The sequence below is a fragment of the Haemorhous mexicanus genome, chromosome 1 (genome assembly GCF_027477595.1).
Source record: "Haemorhous mexicanus isolate bHaeMex1 chromosome 1, bHaeMex1.pri, whole genome shotgun sequence".
NCBI lineage: Eukaryota > Metazoa > Chordata > Aves > Passeriformes > Fringillidae > Haemorhous > Haemorhous mexicanus.
In genome coordinates this window covers 38804535-38820542 of record NC_082341.1, presented here as the reverse complement: position 1 = coordinate 38820542, position 16008 = coordinate 38804535, and positions in this window count along the sequence as shown.

Genomic DNA, 16008 nt, shown 5'->3' with positions numbered 1-16008 from the left:
CTCAAAGATTCAAGTTTATGAAAACCAACAGAGAACATTTATATTTAATTTTGAAGATTTAAGACAAGACTGATGTTTCCACTTACATTAAAACCACTATTACGGGAACAGAAATGCAGATTTTAAAGCCTGGAGAAGACTGGACATCAGTAAGCCAAGCTCTTGGCAGGACAGTTACAAAGGGTGGAAGTTATTAAAAATAAATTGCTGTAAGCCTTAGTCCTAAATGTATCATGAAGCAAGTGTAAGTTTAACCCATATTTCAGCAGAGCTAGTCTCCCTGAACGATGGAAGCTGAGAGCAGCACGCCAAACCTACAGCACTAAGCCAACCAACCCTAAGACAGGTTCTTCAGCCCAACATGGAGCTGCATTAACTTCAAGAAGACTTTTAAAGGAGTGAGATGTCCTTGAAGCCAGTACCAGTGGCACAGTCTGTCCCTGCAAAGTGCCAACCCAAAGCCCCAGGGCGTTAAAGGATGAGCTAAGTGTTAACTGCATTAAATTGTTATGGTATTCACATTTAACTATTTTTAAGCAGTAGATGTCAAAGAGAATGAATGCATCAGTGCTGGGGAACCTGGAGCAAGGCATGGTTTGTGGTGACTCTGTAGAGCTGCAGTGAGAGCACTAAACTGCAGGGACCAGGACCAACCTCACTGAGCTTCACAACAGGCACTGAGGGTAAGGCCAGGGAAAGCTGACACACACATGCACAGACACAGGAGGAGATAAAGGATTTCACTGAATGGAGTGACTCACGTTGAACAGGCTTGAAATAGAGAAGGAAAAATTATGCATAGATCCATTCTGAAACAAATCAATCAAACTGAACATTATTCTCCATAATGTAGAATATGTGCCAGCTGAATAAAACAAAATATAAACACCTATGAACAAAAAGAGAAGTTCAGTCAAAAAGAAAATCATGCCAAGTACCATAAACAGATCCATGCATTTGACGGCAGCACAAATGGCAGCAGTTAAATCAGTTACAATTGTGGGAGCCCAGGTACACCACAGGTCCTGTGGCACAGGGCAGCCAGGATGTCTCACTAGGGGCTGTGCCAAAATACAGCCCAGCCTTGTCCTGCACACTAGCACCAATGCCACCCATGTGGGCACCTCTCCAACCTCAGGTTCAGGTTACTAGTGCTCCTAGCTCATTCATGCTGCCAAGAAGTATAGGAATGTTATCCTTCATGTTAAATAGGAATAAAATTCAAAACTATTAATGAGGCTAGCAGGACTTAACAGTGCCAGAGCAACGTAGGTTTCCTACTGTTCCTCCAAAGTCATTAAGTAATGAGAATTTCTGATCCCTTTAAGGCTCCCTTATATCTGATAGAGCATTTTACAGTCTGAGAGTACCTTGAAATCGACATTACTGCGTACAGAGTAACTGGAGGGCAGGTCACATGGCTTAGAAAAGAGAAACTAACTGCAATTCTAAAATTAACACTGATACCTTGGAGATACCTTGTATCTCCAATGCAGCACTGGAAACTTGTGGTTTTATTTGTAGCAAAACTAATGATCAACAAACATGAGAGCACTGATAAAATTGTATTGTATCTTTTTTTGAGGCACAACTTAGCAAGGTGCTGCTCTGTATTTATCCCTCCGGAGTCTGTCTCTGCCCCTACACATTTTGGTTTAGCTCAGGTGACGAAGGTCGTGCTTGCTTGTGACAATATTTCAAAGCCTGACATTGATTCCACAGGAATGGTGAAGGGGTTTTACAACAAGTTGAAGTAAGAACCATGTGTGGCAACCCAATTAGGGGTCTATCATCCATCAGTTTTCTCTATTTTCGCACACAGATATTTGATGCAGGTAAAAAAAAAAGAGCTGTTCTCTGATGAGGCTCCAGCGATGCTTTAACTTAGCATAAAGTTGAAAGATAGTAATGAAAAAAAAATAAATCTATGTGAGCACATCTCCTCAGGAACCTAAGTAAACGTATATAAGTGAGTCAACTTGAAGCTGCTGAGACATCTCTGAGTTGCACCACTCAGTCCTGTCATGGTCTCACTCTAGCAAACTATTTTTTCAGCATAGGTGAAAGGAGAGGAGGGGGGAAAGGAGATGCAAAAAAGTGAAGACAGGCAGGCCAGTGTTAAGAGAGTAATATGCTTAAGTGCCTGATTTTACAGTTCACAACTCATTTTATTTTGTATTCTGATAATTCCCCTTTGTTTTCTTCAATCTTCTTTAAGACCACATGAATTCATTTTCTGCCCCTACTTCCTCAATTTCTTTCCCTGCATATCCATTAATTTCTCTTTTACTTCTCCACTTAGGTTTCTCACCTATTTTCTCCCTTTGTGAATTTTTCCAAGTCAGTGGCCTTTTCTTATTTTTCTTTAAAAATTTTCTCTTCATTTCATGGTTGCTCTCTCCACCTCCTCAAAAAAATCCCACCAGAATATGTTCAATAAGTTGCTGTACTAAACTAAATATTTCCTTCATGCAAGAAACATCTTTGAGGGCAGTCCTGTTGGAGACAGGACAGCAGTATTACAGCACAGCTAATTAAGTACCTTTTCCTTCAAATTCCATATGGACTCTACTTTTACCACAATTAAGTAAGACTCATCATGGCAATTATCTTCTGGACTATGAACAATATTAAAGTGTAGCACATAATATTTCTATAAAAGCACATTACAAATTGATCCTGAGGGTGGGAGCAGTAATTTTGCTGTCTACACAAACTATCTTTAAGTTCAGTTAAGAAATCATTTCACAGGCTGAAACTATATAATAAGATGAAGGTAATAAGTGTGACTGAGACACAGAGGGAACAAATTATCTACTGGCAATATATCTCACAATTGTGACTGGATAAAACTGTTAATCTGTAGCTGAGCAGAAAATGTATAATCTGAAGGGATTTCTTCATTTAAAATAAAACAATCTGCTATCCTTTGATAAAACAGTAAGAACTCTCTGTATTACACAAACTACAGCAAACAGCACAATAGGACACACATCCAACAGAAAAAGAAGTTTAAAAGTTACTCAGTATCTCCAGCATTAAAAAGTTCCTTTAGTTGACTGGAGAATACAAGCTAATAAACATCTGGTATCATGAAGATTCCTCTCCTGATCACACATACCTTTCTGCTGATACAAGAATCCAGAGTTTTTTCCGTATTGCTCCCTCCTGTCTTACTTGTACTAACCACCTCAGCTGTTACATTGAATTAATAATTTGGTTGTAGAACCAAAAAAAGATTTCATATGAAGCAGCTACTCAAAGTTCACTTACAAACCACGGGTGCTTTTTCACATGAAGGTAAATGATACTCATCTTTCACAGACAAAGCATCTGAGATTTAACTATGCAGAGTAATCTTTCAACACAATTATTACTAATTGCTTCTTGTGATTCCATTTTCCAAACGTGTTCTGACAAGAAATACAGAAAGTAGTGTAGGTGAGGTCTCAAAAGTGAAAGCCAAAAGTAATATTATAATTTTAAAACCAACTTTTTAATACATTAAATTAGAAAAACCTTCCTGTACTTAAGCAGACAAGCAACATAAAACAATTTATATTGTGCTGAAGATCCCAACACACAATGGGAAAATAGAGTATATGATTCCAGCATAGAAACTACAGGCACAGCCACTAAAACTGTAAATGTCTCCATTTACAGTCCCATGGGGAAGCCCTCCACAGAACCACCCCTGGAAGAGCAGAGCAGAGTTTTTGGTTTTCTCCTGGACTCCACCAGCCTGCCGCTCGCAGATGCGGACGCTGCGCTGCACGGGCACAAGTACAAACATCAAACTGGGCTGCTGCATGCTGCAGGCACTGACTGCAGAGCAAGGCAGCCACGTCTTGCTGTGGGGAAAACAGGCCAAGCAATTAAATATGCATCAGCATTAAAGCTAAATAGACAGAAATAGCTTACAGACATAATTCTGGCTTACCAGTTCGGCATGCATAACCTGCATACATATTTCATTTTTAACTATGAAGACAAAACTTTTGTACAGTATACTTTCTGTGACACTATCTTTTCTATTCTATGCATCACGGAGACTTGGAGAAAAAAAAAAAAATGACAGCATTAGTATAAACTAAGCTTTTTTTTTTTTACTAAAAACTTACTAAAGGTATAATGGACTTTAGAGATAATACCTATCCAGTTAACATTAATAACAAGTATCTCATAAAATTCCTTCTTTGGTGCTTAAGCTTCCAGTGTACAGCTCTAATTTTCCAACTCTTTTTTTCCTATATCTTTCTTCTTTCAGTTAATTCCCAATAATATAATCCATAATAACATGAATTCATAATACAAGGCAGGCCTGTGAGCCATTCTGCCTCAGAGCAACATCCACAGCACACCAAAAAAAAAAAAAAAAAAAAGAAAATGGGCAGAAACATTCAGCTACAGCCACACATTTAATGCTTACTTCCAACAGCAAAATGAGGCTATCTGCATCCCACATTTTGTATGACTTAATATATAATGAATCCCTGGCACATCCAGAGGTACAAAAAGGAAATTCTTTCTTTCCTGCACTATGGCAGCTCAGAGTAGTCTGCCAAACCCTTCAAAGTGTCAGCAACCTCTTATAGAGAGATAAAGACAATGGATAGCCCTACCAAGCTGCTAACATCTGTTCAAAACCTGCAGCTTCTCTTTTCTTCTTCCAGCACTTACCCAAGCTAGCATGCACTTGCATAAGTCTTTAAAGCACGGAACATTTAAGCATGTCACAATTCTATGATGTCTCATTTATATAATTAGTTCTAACATATGGCCCACAATCAGAGTGGGAAATCTAAAATATTCTTTGGGAAGCTGTCAAACCTAAAGGGATATATTTTTCTCTAAGTGAAAAGAATTAGATATGCAAATTCTGCTTACAATAGGGATAGGGAGGAAATAGAAATCTAGCCCAAAAGGCATGCTTGCTCATTGCATCAAACTCAGGTTATTATGCTCTGTACCTGTCAGAGGCAGTTCAAATCAGAATACACAGTGACATGCAAAGAAGTGCTGCAGCCACCAGGATTTTAGCAGTGCTGTGGAAAACCGTACAGTAGATAAAACCAAAACCCACTGTGAAAATGCCAGCTATAATTAACACACTGGGCTGAATAGGGATTCAAGGCAGATTGCATTAATCCACATCCTTTTCAGAGCTACAGCTGTCCCCTGGACTGGGACACCTCTGTCACATCTGTAGCAAGTAACATACCATGTGTTAGCAGGCACCACTTTCATGCAGGCTCACTCCAATTCCCCCTTCAGAGACAAAAGCCTAACAACTCCAAAAACCTCTGGACTAAAATTTAATTCTCCTTCACTTGTTTCTGACCGGGAAAGCTGGATGTGTTCCAGTTGTGGCACCACTGTGAGCAGTGGCAGTAGGCATCCCCCTCCCACCACTGGGAATGGCCAGCTTGGAGAGAACCATAGCCAGCATCCACGTCCTGACAATAGATTAACTCACTTCCCTGAGGCCCCTTCAGGATCAACTGTTGCACCTGATAGTTATCAATGAATTGCTAATTAATCAGTTGTACAGATTCAGGTGAGAAACTCCTGGAAATGCACAGAAGAGTGCCCAGTGTCAACAACAAACAGAGCACCAGAAGGGTTCCCACAGCATCCAACTTCCCTGGGAAGTTCAACTGGCTTTCCCACACATCAGAGGAAAGGGAATAAACTGCAGCAAAAATAGACAGCCTGTATGTGCAACTAATAACTTTGCTATTCAGTACAGCATTATTTAGCAAGGAAAAAGAAAAATCCAAAATCATCAATGATCCCACAGTAAGGAAATTACATGCTCCAAAATAGTCATCATTCATTTCAGAATAAGCACTGAAATATGGAGCCAGCTATACATTTGTCAAGCAGTTGGTAGGACAGTCAAATCTCTTCAGTAAAACCCTTTCCTAAAGGCAACTTGAGCAATGTAAAAGCTCAGTAATTTGTCTGAATAAAATCCTGCACCCTGTGGTTAAGAACCTGCCAAGCAAGCCAAATACACTAAACAAGCAGAGCTGGCATTTGACATGTCTCTTAAGAGTGAGCTGTGACAAGTTTCTAATGATCTCACTTAGAAAGCAACTAATAGTGTGCTGTAAAAGGTATAAAGCATGCAGAAACCTGGTAATAAGGACCAAATGCTGACTTGAGATAAACAGCTAAAACCCTTTTCAGTGAATGTCACTGCTCAGTTCAGCTCTAAACCTGTCCCTCCAAACATTCTGCACCTTTTTGTTGTTAGGTGGATTCATCTTTAACAACACTGTAGGCCTAAAATAGTGCTCTGTATGTGTGAACAGCAGTATGTTGACATAAAATTTGTTTTAAATCTTAGAGTGAGCCCCAAACGTGCCATACTTGCCTACAGTAAGAGCTTCACAAAGCTGGAAAACTGTCAGCTGTGAAAAGGAATTGGAAGTGTTAACAGGTACAGAAGAAAAAACTTAACCATTGCACTCCATATAATGCCAAAAAAAAAAGCCCATGAGAAGGGAGATCACCAAGGGAGGAACCACTTGGACTAGAGACAAGTTTGTAAAGCCATCATTAGTGACTTTCATTAGGGAGTGCAGGCATTTCCACTGCCTGGGGAAAAAAACCCAACCCAAACAAACAGAAAAAACCATCTAGAGATGACAATAAAACGACCCATGCAATGCAAAGAGTTATCCTCTGCAAGAAAGCATATGGGGCCTTCTTTATTATTTTAACTATATTCAAGTTACAATGTAATTTAAATTTTCCTTGCAGCTCATTGAAAATGCTGTCTGAACCATTTCTCCCAATTTTCATAGGTGGAAGGAGAAGTGTACTAAGCCGATGTCTTGTTCAGATAACTCAATTTTTCTAAAATTACTCCCACTTTTAGTTATCTAAGTGTTATACAACAACCAAAGATGGAAGCTGGTTTGCTGTGACGGGAAATGAAACAGACCCAAAGTGTTCATATTTGCACTCAATTGCTGAATGAGAACAACTGCATGGCAAGGTGATGCAACCTGACACAGTACTTTCAACCTTGCATTTTCCTGGTGTGTGCCTGTCAAAAAGGCTCCTTTTCCTTTCCTTCCCAGTCCCTTCCCTCCCCTAGTTTCATTCCTTGACTTTTATGTCTTAGGTTGCTGGGCATTAATTAGCATTATTAAAAGGAAGAGTACATAAGGAGCCTAACATACAATGTATCATATTTTTGATACCTATTTCTGTTCTTTCAGGATTTTTTTCCCAGTATCTGTGCAGCACAGATTGCCTCTGCTAGAAGATGAGAGTTAATGGACAATCAGGAAGGCATGGTGAACCAAGGTCACAGAATTAAATATTATTTAAGAGCACAATATGCAGTGACACAAATTACATTTTTGCAGGGAAACAGCAATATTAGCCTCAGAGCAAATGAATGATGTGCCTCCTTCCCACTGTTAAACTGTTCTTTAATAGAGACAAAGCATGAAAAAGGATGCAAATACTTTTAAACACAAAGGAGATTACAACCTAACACCTTAAGCCAAATCTTTACTTGTATTAATAAGGCTGCTTTACATCACTGCAGTAGAAGAAAGAGATCCTTAAGACCTTTACACTGTAAAGGCATCAAGAGTAAAAAAAAAACAAACCTTTAACATAAATGACCTAGCCAGATTCAAATCTAGGGAAAATAACATACATTGTTTGCACAATAATAATATGCATAAAATACTATATTACACATTATTGCATTATAGACCATGTTATAGATATTTTATTTAGAAGTAAGGCATGAAGGTAATTACTTTCTTTGTTTGTCCCTTAACACATGAAGAGGAAACAAACTTTTCAGATTTGTCTTAAAACCTGAAGGCCAGAACTATGAGTAGCCAAGCATTCTGACACCTTAAGCTACTTAAGAGAAACACATAAAATTAAGTTTCTGTGCTTTCAAATATACCACTAAAAGGTAAAGGAGCTTGCTCTGTTGAGTTTGCTTGCTCCTTCCAATCTTAGCAGCCTTTTAATTCCTTGTATTGATCATTATTTTCCACCTAAAGACTATTCACATATTTGACTTATGCAAGTTTCAAGTCATTTTGGCATGGCCCAGCCAACACAACCAATATTTAATCAGCTGTATTACTGCTTATTTTAAAAATGCAGGAGGTAACTCCCCCAATCACATAAATCACTGCATAAATTCTTCCCATTTAGAGAGGCACAAACTATCCCCAAAAAGAACTTAAAATTTAACTTTAAAAAATCCCACTAGATATCACAACAAATATGTTTGAACTAATAGTTACAAAGGAATATTACAGATAACTGTAGTGAGATTATTATAATACAAAGATACCAATCAGTGTAATAGAAGCTTAGCTTTAATGTTAGCAACACCCACAAAAGAAAAAACAAGCATTTTTCAATGACAAACATTAATGTTGACATTCTTAGGAAATGTGGGAGGTATTCTTTGTAAGTAAAAATAATTTTGGACCCTCATTTTCAGAAGTGTACTTCACTCCCACAGCATTAAAAAGGCCTGCAAAACTTCATCTTACAATGATGACTTCAGGTATCTGGACAAGAAACCAAAGGCAACTGAAAATGTGCCTGAAAATAACCAAGTGGCTTTGGGGCCAAAATCAAATTACTTTTTGTAAGGGCTTCCATTTTTAGTGAGTTATTAATAATAAGAAAGAAAGTAAATTATATGTGCATTTTATGCAACACAAAGTTTCCAGTGAGTGGAAGCACATATTAAATGTAATGTCAGTAAAATAATATGCAACAAAAATATTCATGGGCTCCCAAAAACAAACAAACAAACAAACAACCCCAAACCAAAAAAAACCTCCCACAACTATCACTTTTTCTTCAGATGGGCACTTTCCTCCCTTTCTGCATGCTTCCATTGTGCTCTTTTCAGAGGAGTTGTATTAAGGAGGCTTTTTAGTCTTGGAGTACTCTGTCACAAAAAAATCACTCTAACATGGCCAAAACTGGTAGAGTACTTAGACAGTTGCAGCTAAGTCCTTGATTAGTTGTGTTAAAAGCAGTGAGGAATGCATGAGTTTAGTTTCCTGTATAAATGCTCTAGAACAGGGTTGCAATTTCATCTCTTTTCAGTTTATCAGGCAATTCCTGCTTCTGGTATAAGATACCAGAAGTGTAAGTAGTAATATCTTTTACTACAACTTCCTCAAAAAAGAGGGGAAAAGTGCTCTCCCCCATATCCTCAGTAATTTTATCTTTGAGAAAAATTTAAACAGTTGAATGGAAAATTGTCAGCAATTTGCCTTTCTTTAAAAAATTTACATGCCAATAAAAACCAGTTATTTAAAATTAATTTCTGTCTGATGTGAAAAAGATGATCTGAAGATCATCTCACAGCACTTATCAGGAAGACGTGTCAAGTACCCCTTCATGACCTGCTCCATTTGCAACACCTCTGAAGCCCAAGCCTTGCTATTCTTCCAGTTTGGCAGCTGGAAGAGCAGGTCAAAGCAACATATGCTGGAGAACTAGCCAGCTAAAGCATGCAGTGCTTGAGTCTGTAAAGAAGCAGCCCAGCACATCATCTTTCCCAGAGTTACTGGCCCATCTGATCAAACACAGCTGAATTTCAGAAGTCCCACTGAATGCAGCAGTGCAAAACAGTATCCTTGGAAATACAATGATCCAAGAAGTAAGATTACTTATCATTGTGCCTTACAAAAGGAAGGTTTTTGGGAAGCAGCAGGAGGGTTTCTATATTAAAAAATCATTCTTGATTGGCTCTTTGATATTAACAAAGGACTCTATTTCATCCTCAGTGTGAGCACGTAGCTTCCCATTAAGCTAAAAGAAGCTGCACACGCACACAGGAGAATTTACAGCATGGCCTCTTGCAATAGCTTCCTTCAGTTTTCACAGGGCTCCGCCTATGGTCACATTCCGAAGGGAAAAACTCCTGGCTTTTTGAAGCTAAAGGCAGATAGTGCATCTGTAGGATGGAAAATCATGAAGCTGCTAAAGCTGATCAGCCCCAGGGACACAGTCCAGCCAAACGCTCTCTGCAGTAAGGTACATTTTCTATTTATTCATAAGCACATGCAAAGCAAACAGAGGCTTGTAAGTGGATTCAGATTTTGACTTCATATATGAGCTGAAAACCCAGTCCTTTCACTGAATAAGCAGAGGAAATCAGTATCAGCTAATTTCTACTAATTTTGAAGATGAAAACGGTACGTGTGTTTAAGTAGGGCTGGCTGTACAGCAATAGTTTCACCTTGTATAAATGTGAGATCTTCCAACACTAAAAAAGCTACAACCTTGCTACAGTGATAAAAGTCTACAAAGGAATCATGGGCAACATTATGCTCAGGGAGGCCATGCAGCTCCACTTCCATCCTGCACAAATTTCCAAACCATTTTTAGTTCAATCATGTGTTTGTGACTCCACTGCTTTTCCCTCACAAAAAAAGAAAAAAAACAAAAAATCACATGCTTCTGTACCAGGATTGCATTTTCCAAAAAAAGCGAGTTGTGGCTGAAATGCTGATTACCCAGAAGAAATCCTAACAAAAGCAAATGCCATAAACTATAACTATACACTACACAATATATGCAGTCTCTCTGCAAATGCAGCCCTGGCCACAAGAACAGGAATGTCTTTGGAGTCCCATTACATACAGGAAGAATAAGATATTTATGAATGGGCAGTAGCTGCTTGTGCTCATTGTCCTGGGAGAAGCATATATATTCATAACAGCTAGTGGACTTGAATAAATTCCACATATTTACTTTGTTTCAGGAGAATACAGAAGCTACACCACAATCCAGGATTTAAGGCTCATCCAAACCACTGTCAGTTTTCATGTGAAGGAAAAAAATAATCCACAGTCAGTTAATACATAAAAGTAGGCTCTCCATCCTGGAACACACTTTTGACAACTGTGTAGTGAATCCTTCATGGAACATACTATTTGGTATGACTCAAAATCTGTTTTTCTTGAGGGCCCTTCCATGAATACACTCTCAATTACATAAATAATGTATCACTAGACATTTGAGAAGCTTTCGTTATTCAGAAATGTCTTCTTCTGTGAATAAGCACTTCAAAAAAATAATCTTTTTTTTCTTTTGCCATTTCTCCCTTTTGAATTACTAGAAGCTTGAGACTTAGGTATTCACAGAAGAGTTACATACTTTCTCTGCCCTGCAGTTGCATAAAAAATGAGAACTCTAAAAAAGAAAGAAAGGAAAAAACAACTGAAAACAGTCAAAATAGAAAGACAGACACAGGAGAGCTGTGGTCTATCAATGCAACCTTTGGTCCTAACAGTGCCTACAGTACCACAGAAGAGGAGGGCATACTGTAAGGCACAAGCACAGAATAACTTGCCCATAGTACACTTGAGATTTCTTTTCCCATATAACTATGTTTTAAATCACTGTGGTGGGATACTCACCCTAACTTCTGTTACTGTATCCTTTCTAATTAGCCATGTAAATATCAGTTTTCCTTTTTGAATTTATGCATTTAGACCAACATATCTAATTTGCCACTACTTCCCAAAGTTAATTATGCATTGTAGAAAAAACGCCCACCCTGTTTAAATCAGTTATCTCCATTTACTGCCTTTCAGGGCAGTTCTTTGTTCTTGCTGTAAGTTAAAGTGCATGATTTATTTATACACCCCCCCCCACCTCCACTGACTGCTCATCCTCTAACTTAACTATGCTGGGTTTATTTCTTTCAGTACCTTGACACAAGAAATTCCTTCCAATGCCACAAAGCACTTCTGCCCATCCTGCAGTTCTCTATTTTCATTCTATTTTCTTAAAAGTGATTCACAACAGAACAAATAATCCCCGTTATAAAGCAACATGTTATAAAAAAGCAATAACTACTAACTAGAAAATACAGTCATTGTTTTATAAATTTTTTTGTTAATTTCACCTTCTTTTTATTTGGTTTTTTTTTTTGTCCTAAAGAGACAGACAAAAGCCTAACTTGCCAGTTTTTCAATTGCAGCCAATGTAGTTAATTTAATATTCAGCAACATGCAATTAGGTCAAATTATGTATTCAGAAGTTTTTACTTGGATTTGTTAGCTGCAAAATTTCATCGGCCACCACAATGCCTGTTCCCTATGATTTGCTAGATATTCCCCTAGCGTTCCTCAGCTTTCCTCTAACTCATATTCTATCACCCACAAATTATACCATCTCTTTATTCATCTTTTGAATTGCTACATAAAAGTAGCATTAGTAACATTCACCCTACTACTCATATTTCTACATCTTCCCATTAATCTTCTTTGATGTCCAAGTTCCAAGTGCCCATGTGGCTCTGAGCATGGCACACACCCTAGAAGACAGCAAAACTTTTGAATTGCACTGTGCCACAGCTCCTGCAGAAGGAGGAGTTCCACGAAGTCTGCCTCATCCTTCTCCATTCCATATTCTGAAATGTTTCTTACACGTGAGCAGTTTTGGGTAAAAACTTTTTCAAAGTCTAGAGGAAAAAAAAATTCTCCTTTAATGTCTTCTGACACAAAACAGTAGTCTGGATTAGCTTTAGCTGTACCTGTACCTACTTCATCAGACCTAGTTGTAGAAAAGCTCATAACAATCTATAATATTCTGTCATGTTATGCACCTTTCTTTGCCATTCTTCCCATGAGAATCCTACTCTGAACTGAGAAAAGGGCCACAGACATCCTGTGATTCAGCAAACCCTTTCAACAGGCAGCAATACAACCAAGGAAAGGAGAGGTTATGCTTTGATATGAAGCATCAAATTCTCACAATATTTCACTAAGCCTGTCTGGATGCTGCTTCCACCACCAACTGATACCTTTTCTTTTGTCTCAGTCCTTAGTTGGGCAATCCAAAAGTGGGGCAATAAGACAGCCTTAAGTACGACATACAAATGAAGTTCACTCCTTTTGTTGAAAAGCCATTTGTCCCAAAAAGCACTCTTCTAACCTCAAAAGCCTGCAAACAGCAATGCTTCTGAGAGCTCACACAGATCCCACACAAGCAGGTATCCATTTAAGTGTTAGCTCACAAATGCACCTAAGATGTGTAAAGAAAGCACTTCCATTCCCAGGATTTCAAGCAGGTTCTTTGGTACACTAAGTTGTTATCAGCCTACAGCCACATATTGCTCCATTGGGTCAGCCACAATTTTGTATCAGCAAGTGCTGCCTTTAGACTCCATTCTCACTGCTTTTCTTTGTCTTTTTGAGGAGGGAATTTCTTCCATGTTTTCACAAACAGCTTATCCTTGGTTATTTTAGCTACTGGGTTTCTGTCTAAAAATCATCAGAATCAATGATTCAGAAATACTTCTATAGGAATCTTTTTCTTCTAAAAGCACGGTATCATACGTTCATTTCTATCTTACAGCCTTCTAAATCTGAAATAGCTTTAAGCTAGAAGCACAGCTATAAACCCAGTACCTGAATACATCCAAGGAGGCAATACATTTCACCTTTCTAGTACTTATTATCAGCAAGAGCTTTAAAGGATCACGAGTGTAGGCAGCAAACCACAAACATTACTGAAACTGAGAAGCAAAGCCATCCAGTAACTTAAAATGCAGACTGTGCAATCATAAAGAGAAGCAATTCTGAATTTAATATTTTAGAAAAAGAATGGTACATTATTTCATTTCTAGAGTGGATCAATATAGTAAAAACTGGATGTAAAAGTCCCATTGGCTGCAAATATGTAGCTTCCTGTCTTCCTTGAACTGTCACTTTGCAAACACAGATTGGTCTTTCAGACTTCATCTAGTGAAATGCCAGCTCTCTGCCAATCTCAGCCTACAGTTTTTTATGTGCTTCTACAACTTAACACTCACATCCTTAAATATTATCAGGCTGTGACTGCAAAGTAAAAATCTTAAAATGCATTACTCTTATGAACTGATAAAAATCAGAAAACAAATAACAGAACAAATACAGCCTTTTAATTTAATCTCAGTTAAAAAGTACTTGGAGACTAAAATAACTGTATTTTTAATTCTCTTGAGTAAATAAGGAAGTCTTTGTGCATTTGATTCTTGAACATCATTGTTGGAATTTCTGCAGAAAAATAATGGTTCCTTTTTCCTGCTATCTGCTAAACACAAAATGTGAATTATATAAGCACATGTGAATCTTCTGAGAGATGGACCTTAACCAAAAGTCTCCCTAAGTCTTCTTATTAACAAATTGCTCACAAGGATGTGGATCAGGTTTTCCAGCTGCCCTCCCAGGAAGCTGTTGTATCACGGGTTTGAAATTGTTCAGGACAGAGATACTGATTCTTCACAGTCTCTTTTCTGAGAACCTACTGTAATACGGTTCTGATCAGATTGAGACAAGCAATGAGTTCCCTTTCCTTCAGCAGTAACAGAGGTTAAAAACTCATCCCCAAGTTCTCTGAAGAGTGTGCAATATGGTATTGAACAGATCATTTCATTCTTCATTACTCAAAGGCATTTCAGTGTGAACCCATTCCCACTCATGGATAGACTCAACTAAATACACATTCAGTCCCACTGACATGAGCTGAGGTTTGGATCTCATCACCAACCACACACATTAAGTTCCCTCAACAAACATATGCTTTCTGAATGGGGATTCAGTCAATTCATACATCAAGATGCTGGAAACAGAAGGGCACATTTGCTACGTGAATGATGGGATAATGAGGATGCTGAAATTTTACAAAAATACCACAAGCAGAGTTTATGCCCTGAAGCAGGCAGTGGTCAATGTCCTAGCCCAGGTTCTGCTGTGTAATTCTCAGAACTCCTCCAGGTAAAACTACTTTCTGCAAAGCCAAGCTCTTGGCTTGGTAGAAGTCTCACTCCTGTGCATGCAATACCAACTATAGAATAAAGAACTAGCAATAAACTAGGTGAAACATATTGATCAAATTTTCAACCATCCAGACAACAATTTCTCAGATAACAAAAATGGCAACTTGTCAGCATAAGTTTTCTTTCTTACACTTAAAACACAAAACACTCTCACCACCACCAATTTTTAGCTGAAGCCTAATATTACAGATGAACTTCCTATCACAGGAAACATCCTGACACCTAACTGCAGGATCCTTTAATGAAACAAACAACAAAGGGATATAGTGTTTCTAGTTTTCCATTAAAAAAAGGAAAGGAAAAAGCTTATATCACTTGCTGGGAGTCAGCTACACTAATTCAAAGTACCTGAAAACTAACTAGGTCCATAGTTCTAGATGTCAGGTTTAAGGAAAAGAGACAAGTGAAAAAGCAACCACTGAAGTGTTTGCAGAAAAATTTGGATCATACTGCTCAGGAACATCAGTTTCACCAAAAGTGAAAGATTATTTGAAAAGGAGAGTTTTTGTTACTTTGGAAGGAAAAACACTTTTGCATATGTAATACACAAACTTTTAATAAGCCTAGTGTGATCTAAAACTTAAGGGTTTCCTCTGTTTTATGTATTATAAAGTTAAGGTTAGTTTTATTTATGTTTTATCTCTGGTGCAGAGCAACAACTCACAACCAGAACAGGTCTGTTGGTCAAGGCCATTTTCACACCTTAGGACAATGGCTTTGGTCTAATCAAAAGGAAATGCTACTTCCTAACATGAAAAATTATCTTTTTTGACATAACAGACAGAACTGCTGCTTCTCCCTGAGCTCAATCTTTATTTCACAGTCAATTTTATCAGATCAGTGCTGGTGGCAATACATCAAATGCTTAGAATTTCAATGAAATTGTCATTGCAAAGGCTTTCAGGGGTTTGCAAATTTTCTCTGGGCACAGAGTGAGAGTGGGGTATGCAGCAGCCTGTCCCACATTCCCCGCTCTCCTGATTTCCCAGCAGTGATCAGAGCAGGCTCTATGCTTGCCATCTCATCCTGGGTACCACCCAGGATATTTGGTGATTTTGAGTGTCACCCAGAGGGTGGCTTCATATTTTGTAGCAACTTGGAAAGGTCAGCAGCCAGTTAGCAGCTATGAGTCAATAATAAAACTATACATACACACATATATG